Source organism: Leucopleurus acutus (genome assembly GCF_964270905.1).
Source record: "Leucopleurus acutus genome assembly, chromosome: 16".
In the NCBI taxonomy this organism is placed as follows: Eukaryota; Metazoa; Chordata; class Mammalia; order Artiodactyla; family Delphinidae; genus Leucopleurus; species Leucopleurus acutus.
Genome location: NC_139158.1, coordinates 77,158,069 through 77,170,359, shown reverse-complemented (window position 1 = coordinate 77,170,359; position 12,291 = coordinate 77,158,069). Strand labels below are relative to the sequence as shown.

The 12,291-nt window shown below is 42.4% G+C and overlaps 1 protein-coding gene across 2 annotated transcripts in view; it reads left to right on the top strand.

The window, feature by feature from the left end:
* Positions 1–1,124: 1,124 nt before the first annotated feature.
* The window catches only part of ADNP (activity dependent neuroprotector homeobox), a 30,069-nt gene continuing 18,902 nt past the window's right edge, over positions 1,125–12,291 (top strand). The window contains exon 1 of one of the 2 annotated variants that reach the window (XM_082857949.1): positions 1,125–1,209. The gene's annotated coding sequence lies outside the window, so the exon portion shown is untranslated. Of the gene's footprint in view, positions 1,210–3,266; positions 3,388–12,291 lie in introns of those variants that run through there. The other variant, XM_082857948.1, reaches the window with a different exon arrangement.

Genomic DNA, 12,291 nt, shown 5'->3' with positions numbered 1-12,291 from the left:
TAAAGCAGGAGGTGTCGGGCATGACCGGCCAGGTGTGTCTGCCCTTCCGGCTGCTGCCCAGCCCGAGAGCGCGGGCTTCCCAGCACGTGGAGCCGCGGGGCTGCGCGCACGCCCCCTCCCACCAGATGTAGTCCAGGCCCAGCTGGGCCCGCGCAAGGATCCCCAGCGCGGCCACCTGACTGAGTGCAGCGCGTGCTACGGCCCTCTGCTTGTGCCTCCGCCGCCGGCGCTGTGGCCAGAGGAAGGCGCCCGCCGTGCACACGGGCCATGGAGGCGCACTGCGGCCATTATCCGCGGCGCCTCCTAGTGGGTCAATGGCAAATCCTCTTGGTTCTCGCGAGAGCTCCCCCTCAGTGGGGATTATATAATGTCCCTTAGGTGGGGGTGGGGATGCTGATGCCACCCTCCCTCAGAAAAAGTTTGGAGCAAACACAGGTGGGAGTAAGAGTTGTCTATGGGGGGGAAGGGTACTGTCCCCCACTGCCCCCCTTAGTTAGCTGGACAATGAGTCCTCTTATGCTAATGAGATACTTACGTCACTTCCGCTCTTTCTCGGCCGCCATTTTGGCTAGGGCAGGTTCGGGGACTCGCTCCGAGGCGCTTGTATTGTCTGCTGAGGGGAGACGCGGGATCAGCCACCCCTCCCCCGCCCGTTGCTGCCGCCGCCTCCGCCGGCCCGGTCTCCCCTCCGCCGCCCGCCGGGATCCATGAACTGAACTCCCGCCCCCCCGGCCGCCGCCATCTTGTGCCCCCTCCCCCTCCCGCGGGCAGCGCTAAGGGGGATTTTGGCGTCTCCTCAGACACAGCTCCCTCTCTCGGTCCCCGCTGCTGAGGAGTGAGAGGAGCGCGGCCGTCGCCGCCCGCCTGCCCGCGCCGGTGAAGCCGCCTCTCCCACACCCTCCGTCTCCTCCCTCCGCCCCTCCTTTGTCTGCACCGCTCGACGACGCTGCCGCCGCCGCCCGCGCGGGGACTGGAGGGAGCCGCTCGCGCCGCCGCCGCCGCCCGCCGCTCTGCTGCGCCCGCCGCGCCCCCCGGCAGCAGCCGCGGCCGCGGCGCGAGCCGGACCCCGCCGAGGCCGCCGAGCCGGAGCGCGACGAGGCCCCGGGCGCGCCCTCGCCGCCGCCAGCGCCGTGCCGCCGCCATCCGCCCGCCGCCGCCGCCCGGCCCCCGAGCACGCCGGCCCCGCGCGCGCCTCGAGGCCGAGTCAAGGTAAGCCCGGCGACCGCCGCGCGCGGACCCACGGCCGGCCCCGCGGGCGCATTATTGTTGAAACCGCCAGCCCTCCGGCCGCACACGCTCCTTTGCATACTCCGGTGCTGACGGAGCGCCCGCCCCGGCGCGGACCGCTACCCGGGCTCTTGCTCCGCGGTCCGGGCGCCTCCTCCTGCAGCCCGACCCCCCTTCCCCGCCCCGTGAGCCCGCGGAGGCCAGCAGCCGCCCTGGCCGCCGGAGCTTTTGCGGCTAGTGGCATCTCTCTCCACCCCGCCCCCAGCAAGAATCGAGCTTCTTCCATCCCTGGAACTACTCCCGCCCCCCGCCCAAAATGAGCCCCCCACGCACACCCCCAATCCCTGGGACGAGCTTTCTGCCAGGTCTACCCACCTTTAGTCGGGGGAGGGGGGGAATAGATTGGGGGGCGGGGAGCATGCATGGCACGGAGTGAAAGTCTTTGCCTCCCCTGTGCAATCCTTCCTCCCCAACAAGCCAGCTCCCCTCCTATCCTGACCACGGAGTCCTCCACCACCCCCTTTTCTCAATCGCAGCTGCCTGGTCAGCACGACCTCTTGCGAGCATTCTGAGCCCCAACTTTGCAGTAAGATGGTAAAAAATGGAAATCCAGAAAGCTGCGAAAGATTTTTTTCTTTTTGTGTGTGTGTGTGCAATGAATGGGGAGTAGTTCTTTGAGCACCCTTTTATTCACCTCTTCTTTCCTCTGGGCTGCCTGCCTGCCTTCCCCTCCCCCCAAACCTGGATGCCTGTCTGCTGGAAAAGGCGCGATTGCTTCTCTTCCTCTTCTGCCCAAGACCAGGCGCTAAGGTCTAATAGTCTTTTCAGCCACACACATACCCACACTGAGTCTTCTTGATGTTCTTGCCTTCCCAATTCCTCTGGACAGTTCTTGCCATAACCCCATTTCTCAGACAAAGGCTTAGGAGGGAAAAGAACCAAACTGTTTCCTGTGTTTGCCATTTTGATGCTGTCCATCCCCACACACCCAGTCTCTTTCCCTGATGCTTCTTGTGCCAGTGTCTTGAACCTTCAGAATGGGGAAAAAACAAAAACAAAAGAACTCCTGGGTAGCTTGATACAGTTTCCTTATAAATCCGCATTGTTGCTTCTGGTTTATGGCCTTGAAGAAAATACCAGCCCCCACCCAAAATGCACCGCAGCCAAGTCGGCTAAAGGCGATGAGTGTTGGAGTCAGTAGGGGGCGCATTCCCTGCACTGGGTAAGGCTGCAGAGGGGGGAAGGGCCCCAGAGCTAGAACAGGATGTGCTTCACAGCGCCTTCTACAGACCATGGGAAAATGGACCCAGCAAGACACACTCACACACTCTTAGTTGGTGAGCTGACAGCAACATGGTGAAGGATCAAGTGAGTCAAGAGCAGTGATTTTATTTCTTTTAAAGAATTTACCCTGCGTTTTAGAAGTTCTCTCTTTTTACTTTTTCAAAACTGTTGACCCTTAGACAACCCACATTTGTTCTTGAGGAATCATCTTGGCACATCCTTGGTACACAGAAAGCCCCTTCTCTGGAATTCTTCCACCTTAAGCTTTGAATGTGTCACCATATCTTCCCAAGGTCAGATGCTAAAGGGAAAAGTTTAAAACCTCAGAGTAACAGGTTTGGGGGAATTGCTGATTACTTCCCTTCTTCATGGCCCCAACCTTTTCAGCTCTTTGAGAGTTGAAAATCCTTGAGGGATGTTAGATTTTAGTGGGGTAGCAATTTTCATAAGTATGTAGATGGGTGTCATGATTTGCAAAGCCTTGTTGGTAAACATCAAGCCCATGTTGAGTTCTTCATTGTCAGACTCAACAGAGTTGATTGTAAAATTTTCTTTCTTTCCAACTTTGGACTTGCGGTTGCTGTTCATTATCTCAGTAGCCAACCGCCTTTGCAAAAGTGTTGACACCAGTCTTCTGTGAGCACCCACTTTCATAGGGTGTGTTGATTTCTATAGATTTTACTCCTCTTGTTATTTCCATAGGTGTGAGATGCACAATGCGAAACCTAGGCCCCAGCTTTTGCACCATGATGCACAGGGTTGTACTTTTTGTACTGAACTGATAGGTGGCCTAGTGGTTATGCCCTGTACTACCATTTTGAGGATCTGGACTCCGTTCCTGCCTTGCTCTTTGGACCACATTGTCAATTCACACCGGTGGGTATATTCATTTTGGAGGGTGGGAACTGCAGCAACAGGGAAGCCAGAGACTTCTTCCTCCTTGGTCACCACCAAAGCCAGCACTTCCAAAATTTCAGCCTAGCCACATTCCTCAAGGAACGGGTTAGAGCTGGTTGCAGATGTGGGTTCTGAACAGAGAAATGACTTGTGCCTTGTTTAAGAGAAAATTTTGAAGTTGCTAATATTGTTTTAATCGTTTGCATTCTGCACTCTTGTGTATAAAATATGTTAAGTATTCAATTACTGCTGTTTTGATGACCCAATCTCAAGAGTTGCTAAGCATTTAGAAACCTTAAAGATTCTCTGATCAGAACAGGCCTTTCCATGAACAGGTACTTGCTACCAAAGATGGATAGTGGTTGTTGATACTTAAGGGTACTTTTAAGACTTTGTTGCAGGTATTTTATAAAGATACACCAAGATAAATTTATGGGAAAATGAACTGGTGTATTCTTTGATACATAACCAGTTGGTGCTTAGGGGAGAATTTGCATTGGACATTTGCTACCAAGTAACATTTTGGTGAGTGAAAAGGAGGCAGCTTGGTTCAGGTATTCCACTAGAGACTTAACTAATTGCTTTTACAATTTGTTTAGTAATCAGAAGAATCAGATATATAATTTAAAGGGTATTGTAATCTTTAAATGCTTTTTAGTATTAAGTAGATATAATTTTGACTTGAATTTGTGTTTGATATAGAATCATACGACTTTTTAAATGAGTAATATGAATAGCATTTCTTTGAGGGTGTGTTGGAGGTGAAGTTTGTGAAGGTGCTTTCGTTTGATTTAGCAAATTATACGTAAGATACAATGTTAACCGATGTCCTTAGTGGTAATAGCCATTTTCCCCCTACGGGAAAACTTACTGTGAGCTCTTAAAAAGCATATATTCTGCACTTTCAAATGTTCCCTGATTTTGGCATTCCCTCTCCCCCCCACCAAAAAAAAAAGAAAAGAAAAAAGGTCGAACAATTGGACTTGAAGGCTGGAATTTAGGTAAACTGTGAGGGTTCATTAAAAAGCCTCAATTAACTAGAGGGTGGGGAATGGGTATTCTATTTAATTGAACTTTAAGTAGAAGTTCCTTCTTTGTTTTGGCCCTTGTTGAAAATTTCCTAACACTGCCTTATTAGAGGCTGCTATACTTCGAACTAACTAAATCTTTGCTTTTTGGCTCTTATAGTCTCTGTGTAGGAAATAGAGGAGATTGGGCTATGAATCTCTAAAGACCCTTGTTTCTGTTTATTCTGAAAGTCATTGATTTTAAACATATCCACTGTGAATTTGTTTTGCTTAAATTTCTCTTTTTTTCCTTAAACCAGAGTGCAGGAAAAGTTCTAATACTATTTATATTAAAAATAAAACGCCACCATGTTGAACAGACTAAGTGTCAAGTAAGTTCTTGATTATTGTTATTTTGATGACCCAGTCTCAAGAGTTGCTAAGCTTCTAAAAACCTTGAACATTCTCTGATCAGAACAAACCTTTCCATGAACATGTACTTGCTCCCAAATAATCAGTAGGCTTTTATCAAGTAAAAATGAATTTTTATTTTTATTACTAACATACATGCCTACATTTATTATTTATATTTGATTGTTGAAAGCATAATTATATTAGGTACATTATATATTAAAGTAACTGGTTATAAATTTTGGAAAATGTTAAAAATAATTTTTAGAATTGTGAAATGTTAAATATTTAGCAATCTGGTGGTTAATATATTTAAGGTGATGTACACGTTTTGTGACTTCACATTTAATTGTGAAAATTTCAGTTTAACAAGGAACATAGAGCTATTCTGTTATAAAGGAGCAAGTAGGGATCCCTACCTTAGGGAAAAAAAAGAAAAACTTCAGAATTTAAGTAGTATTTTTTCTTTTGAGAACCATGCATAAATAACAAATTGCATAAGTTGTAGTAGACCTTGATTTTGTTAATGGCTGGGTGGGTGTATACATAAAATACAGTTCACTTTTTTAGTGTTGAAATGACATTAAATACAAATAAAAGGTGCAAATATTGGAGATAATGTTTGGAAACAAGACATTTGTACAGAGAAAAAATCAAATGTCGGAGTTTTTTTTACTCTGTTTAAATCTTAGATAAACTTTTTAAAACTGATGTGAAACTACAAGTTTTTTTGAAATTCTTATTAGAACCTAATTTGTAGTTTACATCAAGGTGCCCAGTACTGTTGTGTAATGAGCTACTTGTTCAACCTAGACTTCCAAAAGACTTTCACTTTTAAAGAATGTCATAAAGTCTGTTATGTCTTCCAGAAGGTAAAATATTTTCCACAAGAGTGTAACTTTCGTCTACTTGCCTAAGAGGCATGAACATTAAGAAAAATGTTGCTCACCTATGTAAATAATTTTAGATTCACAGAGCTTGATGTGTTATTAGCATCACATGAACTTACAAAATTTTTTCCTCCCCTAGTTTTGTGAGAACTTGTGGTATTAAGTCTGGAGCAAATGCCATGTTTGGCTGATGTGCATATACATTTTATGTTGTTAGTTTGGAAACTTGGCATTTGAAACTGGTATGAACCAAAGCCCCACACTAATTAACTGAATTGGTATCTTGAATGTAGAGGCTGTTTCTTGTTTACATGTTGGCACTTTCCACCTTGATCAGTGAGACACTTTATAAGAACAGCCACCCATGTTTTGCCCAGCATGAGTGGCCACAGTTCCATGTGACTGCATTTTTGTTGTTGTTGTTTGTTTGCCTGATCTTGTCCATTAGAAAGTGAGGAGAAGGATGATTGTGCTCCCTCAGCCTCTTACGGTCTTAGTACCCCTTATACCTTTGTTTTGGTCATGACCTACCTTTGATATCTGCCAGTTTCGAGGTCGGCTTAAATGAGAATCCACATTCTGCCTCCCTGGAAAGAGAAGGCTCTCTACATATTAACAGGCCTCTTAGATTGGGATATATATATATCAACTTGATTATATGGGGATATGCGTGTATATATAGGAAGTCACGGATAAAATGTGAGCCAACTATGTAAAGTGAGTTTTGATTTAGGGGTGCACATTTTTGTTCTAATACGTGTAAAATGCAAAATTCTTTTCACTGTTTCCGTGCTTGGTTCTCTCATCTCCATGTATGTGTTCCTGTCCTTTGCCTTTGGGACTTCTTTGGCACTCACAGTCCTCTTTGGTTTTATTGATCCCTAGCTTAGTTCCAAGACAGCAGCGAGAGAAATCCTGATATCTCAAGAATTTTAGCAGTGTTCCAGAAATAAAGGTTTGGAAATTAAGAGAAGAGCATAAAAGACTTTGAATAGAATTACCAAGGGAAGGCTGCCCTGAACATATGCCACAGTTTAAGATTGAGTTATCATTCAAAAACATGCACACGATCTGTAAGAGACTCCTGCATTGACCATCTCTTAGAATTAAAAATAAATCCCTCCACATCCTAATTCCTTTTCCAGTAAGGGTATAGATTTGTACTTGAGTCACTTAGCTTTGGGTTGTTTGTGTTTGTTACTTCTCATATGACTTGGTTGATGTCTTTAATAAGGATGAACTATAAGTGTACAGGCCCCCTTGCTGGCCTTTATGGTATTATAATAATAATACTGGTGTCATTTTTCTAAGCACTTCATAAACCATTCTCAGTTCTCTCAGGACTGATTTCACAAGTAGGGAAATCAAGGCACTACCGTGTGCAGTGATGAAGTGAGCCATGGAATATGTCTGGGCTGGTTCCCAGGTCTGTGTTTGGAACACAGGCTTTTATAGGGCCCCTGTGAGCTGTTTGGCTAATGAAGACCCACATGAGTGCTTCATAACTTCTTAGTGATGTTTTGTGCTTGGATGTTAGCTAACAGCCAAGGATCCCAAGTGGGCTCCGCAGTTAAAGCAGTTAGCTTCACTAGCTTCTTTACCAGTGAATTGTGCTGGTGGTAGTTAGTTGAAGTAGCAACTGTATAAGGTTTGAAGTTGCCTGTATAAGGATCTAAAAAGAAAGTTTGTTTATGGTCCATTGCTTTTCCCAGTGTTTTGGTTTAGGGCAGTCTTGTTCCTTCTCTCCTCTGAGCAGTTATTTTTGCTTAGACAGATAATTGCTGGCTTTTGCCCTCTGCCTTTTCTTTTTCTGAACCCTCTATGTTCCATTTAAGAGCTTGTGCAACCTGTGCTTCTCTTGAAAATCTGTAAGGCTTTCCTTTTCTGATGGGAGCTGGCAACAATTGAGGACCTATATGAGTGGTCTCTTGAAACTTGATATATCTGAAGAAACTTCTATCTAGTGGAAATGTGGTGGAATTTATTAAATGTACGTTTAAGTCAACAATTAGAATTCTTGCTCTTGTGAAAGATATGAACTGAGACTGGGTGTGTCCTAATGCAGGGAGTGCTTAGAATCCTGGTTTGAGATCAGAAAAATATAAATAAAACTTCTGTGGAAAGTAAGGATTGAGCCATCAAGTGGCAAAACCTGCTCTAAGAATAATGCTTTCGCTTAAGCCTTGACTCTAGGAGATAGCTTAGAAAAACGTGAGAAGGTGATTCAAATAAATTACATATTTTGTTGCTCAAGAATGGTGAGAAAAATATATTTCCCATTACTATGGGAAAATTATTTTGAGTAGTTTTGAGACAGCATGGAACACTTATTAAGGGATTGAAAATAACCTACTTTTTGTCTTAGGCCATTTAGATGAAGACCAGTAGCATGCTTCTGGAATGATTATAAATGGACATATCTGGATGTTCTCTTAGGCCTGCTCGTTAATTGATTTCCCTTTTTCACACTTCTCTTAAGCCAGGTTGTTCACCTGTATTGACAGCAAGCAGCACTAAGCCTATGGAGTTCTTATGTAGGCAGCATGGTGTTGGAATCACTCCCACAGTATGTCTTGCTGGAATGCCTATTTAAAATGGAGTAAATTGGGAAATGCTTCCCATCTCACAGTCTCCCTGAAGCTAGATTGGGATGTTAGAGATGCTCTCAATCCTTTTTGTCCTTTTTTAAGTAGTGAGGTATCTTTCCCCCTTTCAAATAAAATTTTATGTGAACTCTAGTATATAAAACTGATTAAAGGGGCAGCTTTCACATTGTCCCTTAAATGTCAACTTCCCCTCCATCTGTATATATCTCTTACAGTCTCTCAGCACACTCTGAGAAGTACACCCTGAAAACCGTTGGTTCCATTAGTGTTCTAGAAGTTCTGGTGGTCACAGCTAGGGTTCTTGTCTGAAATCTAAATACTCAAAAGCAACAGGATAAGCAGCAGCCATAATAACAGTTCCTAGTTGTAGGCACTAGTTTTTTAGTCTGAAAGCCTTAAAAGAGGAGTAACCCAAATTTTATATTATATAAATATATATATATTTAATAAGCAGACTCTAGGTCACACCTTTATATTTCTAAGTCACCTAGGTTTATTTTGGGTACTTGCGAATGTTCTATTGCATAACCATTATAAGTGCCACAGAGCTTGTAAAGTTAGTATGCTAACTCTAACATGAATGGCTCACACAAATATATAAAAAACACTCTTACGTGTAAGTATAAATGCACATTGTAATGTGTACAGGAACAGATGTGTGGCAACCACATCTGATTCTCAGGAATAATGATAGTCTGTGCTTTTTAAGAGATTATATCCTGGTATGAACTCATAAATTTCAGAGTGATTGCTCCAGTATCTGACCTGGTTTAAGGTAATAATAATAATAACTGCTTTAAGTATTAATTGGCATCATCTTATTTAATCCTTCTGACATTTGAACAGTAGAATGGTGTTATACTGGTTATACCATAGGAAACAGACCTCCAGAAGTAAAGTAAGATTTTTAGAGTCACAAAGCTAGTAAGTGGCAGAGCAAGGATTTAAACACAGATCTGTCCAGCTCTAGAGCTGTATTCTTTCTTACTACATTGTACCATCTTTTCTAGCAGGGGAAAGCTTTACTGTACTATGTCACCCTACTTATTATAGAAGTTTAAAGTTATGAGGGAAAAAATCTTTACACGTGGCTGAGAGGTAACCTAAATATTTGTTCATGAAACCAGTGTAGTCCTACTGGAAAACACAAATTTTGATGTTGGCTATAGGCTTTATACTTAAACTTTTTCTCCCCGTCCTTGTGCTGTCATTTCAGTATCTTGTTACCTTATACCTAAAGTTCTGGCTATTTTGCAGATGTTTCAGATTGAGTAGGTAGGTCTGGAATGGGTGTGAGCTCCCTCAGATGATTGTCACAATGGCTAGGTCTGGTATCCACTCTTCTACTTAATCTACGTACTCCAGACCTTTTTTAATGGGACCTGCCAAACACAACCAGATTAATTCTCTCAAAGCACCATTAAAATTGTATCACTTCTCTACTCCAGTAACTGCAGCATCTCCTCAGTGCCTGCTAGACATGGCAGCAGGCTCTAGCTTCACACTCAAGGCCTCCATTCTATCCCCATCCTGCCTTGTCATTTATTACTACTCAGAAGCTTGACACAGCAGCCATTCTGACTCTCTGCAGTAGTTCCTAAAACCCCTTGCTTTTCCACCTCTGGAACTGTGCCAGTGAGACTTTTTTTTTGCAGTGAGTGCAGATTCTCCAACCTAACATAGTGGCCGCAGCTCAACAGCTACTTCCGCCCTCTCCTGACTGCCCCTGCTGAGAATGAACTGTCCCTCTTACAAAGCCTCAGAGCATCTAGTTTGTGACACATCTGACATATTGCATCTTTTCCTGTATATATTTATGGGGTGTCATCTCTGTAAGACCTTTGTAGGCAGGGACTGTTCATTCATTCTACACTTACTGAGTGCCTGCTATGTGCCAGCCAATGAAGAACGTGTTAGAGAATATAGCAGGGGAAAAAAACCAGTCAGGGTCCTTGTAATGGACATTCTTTGCCTTGAATAGTGAGATGGCATCCTTGTCCTCCTGCATATTTTAAGAGTTCTATTTAGCCTATCAGTTGAGATAAGGACAATTAATCTGCGCTGAAAAATGATTCATAGTGATTCTAATTTAAAGACATAAATATCTCTTTACCAGTTGTATGAATTATACTTTCAGGTCATATTTTACTAAATCTCTTGAGATCACCTGTGATGAGCATTTAAAATAAATTAAAACTTTTAAGTCACAGAGTCATTGTAATTTTGGTGATTGATAACGTGGTGAACCAGGCTTTTTATTTCCCATTAGATTCCTGGTTTGTTATTAATGAGCCACACCAATATGAAAGAAAATAAAACTTGCGTAAAGGACTAAAATTAAATTTTTCATCTTTCTGTTACCTTTGAAAAGGCTTCCTGTTTTATTTTTCCTGGGACCTCTCCCCTTTTACAGTTCTATCCTGTAACTGTTTGAAAGAAACTTAAGGTGATTTGAAAATTTAATACATGGAAATTCTGTGAAAATCATTTCTGTACTGCTGCTTCATGCTCTAGAATCATTTCAATTTTGCAAAATTAAAAATAATTGAATTCATTAAAGTAACTTTAGCTGGATTAAACGATTAATTAAGGCAGAGTGAATTTGGGCCTTTGACGTTGACAAAAGTGATATATTCCTCTGTTCCTGGCCTCTTGGAGTGGAGCAGATTTGCCAGGAAGGTGAACTCTCTACTAAGATTTTTTTTTTTTTTTTTTTAAGTGCTTAACAGTTTGGGGGCTGTTGATATATTACCATAGAGTCACTCGTTTAAAATTGTCCAAAATGGTCTGGAAATTTGTAAAGGCCTTCAAAGTTGTTCTGTTACATCCAGGACTTGCTCTAGAGGATCTATCCTGTTCAAAGGAATCTTAAACAGTCTTAACAGATGCTTAATATTCATAGTTTTGGCAAAGAGACCCATCAGTGATAAATGTCTCTGATTTTGAACCCAGATTGCCCTGCTGATAAAATTACAAGCAGCCTTATCTGGTTCCATATTCACTACTCTTGTCTTACGTTTTCTAGTAGCCACTTTTTTTTTAACTTTATTTTTAATTGTGGTAAAATATACATAACATAAATTAATTTATCATGTTAACCAACCACTTTTAAGTATACAGTTCTGTGACATTAAGTATATTCACATTGTTGTGCAGCAGTTACCACTATCCATCTCCAGAACTTTCTTCATCTTGCAGAACAGAAACACTCTCCCCATTAAACAGTAAATCCCCAGTCTCCCCTCCCCACCAGCCCTTGGCAACCACCCTTCTACTTTCTGTCTCTATGAATTTCACTACTTTTAGTATCTCATATGAGTGTAATCATGTAATATTTGTCTTTTTGTGACTGGTTTATTTTGCTTAGCATAATATCTTTGAGGTTTATCCATGTTTTCAGTAGCTACGTTTTTAAAAATAAAATTAATTTTAATTTTTAATCCAATATATCCAAAGTATTATCATTTTAACATGTAGTCTATTTTTGGAAGGGTATTTATGAGATATTTTGCATTTTTATCATACTAAGTCTTGGAAATCCCAAGTATATTTTATGCTTAAAAGCATATCTCAGATAAAAAAAAAAAAAGCATATCTCAGATAGGTGAAGAAGATGTATAAATGGCCCAAAAGCACATGAAAAGATGCTCAATATCACTAGTCATTAGGGAAATGCTAACTAAAACTACAATGAAAATATATCTCACACCCATTAAGATGGTTACTGTTAAAAAAAAAAGTGTTGGTGAGGGTGTGAAGAAACTGGAACTGTACACTGTTGGGAGTGTAAATGGTAGAACCACAGAATTACCATGTGATCCAGCAGCAGTGTCTTGAAGAGATACTTGTACACCCATGGTCATAGCAGTATTATTCACAATAGCTGAAGGCGGAACAAGTGTCCAACAGGTGACTGGATAAATGTGATATATACATAGCATGGAATATTATTCAGCCGTACAAGGAAGG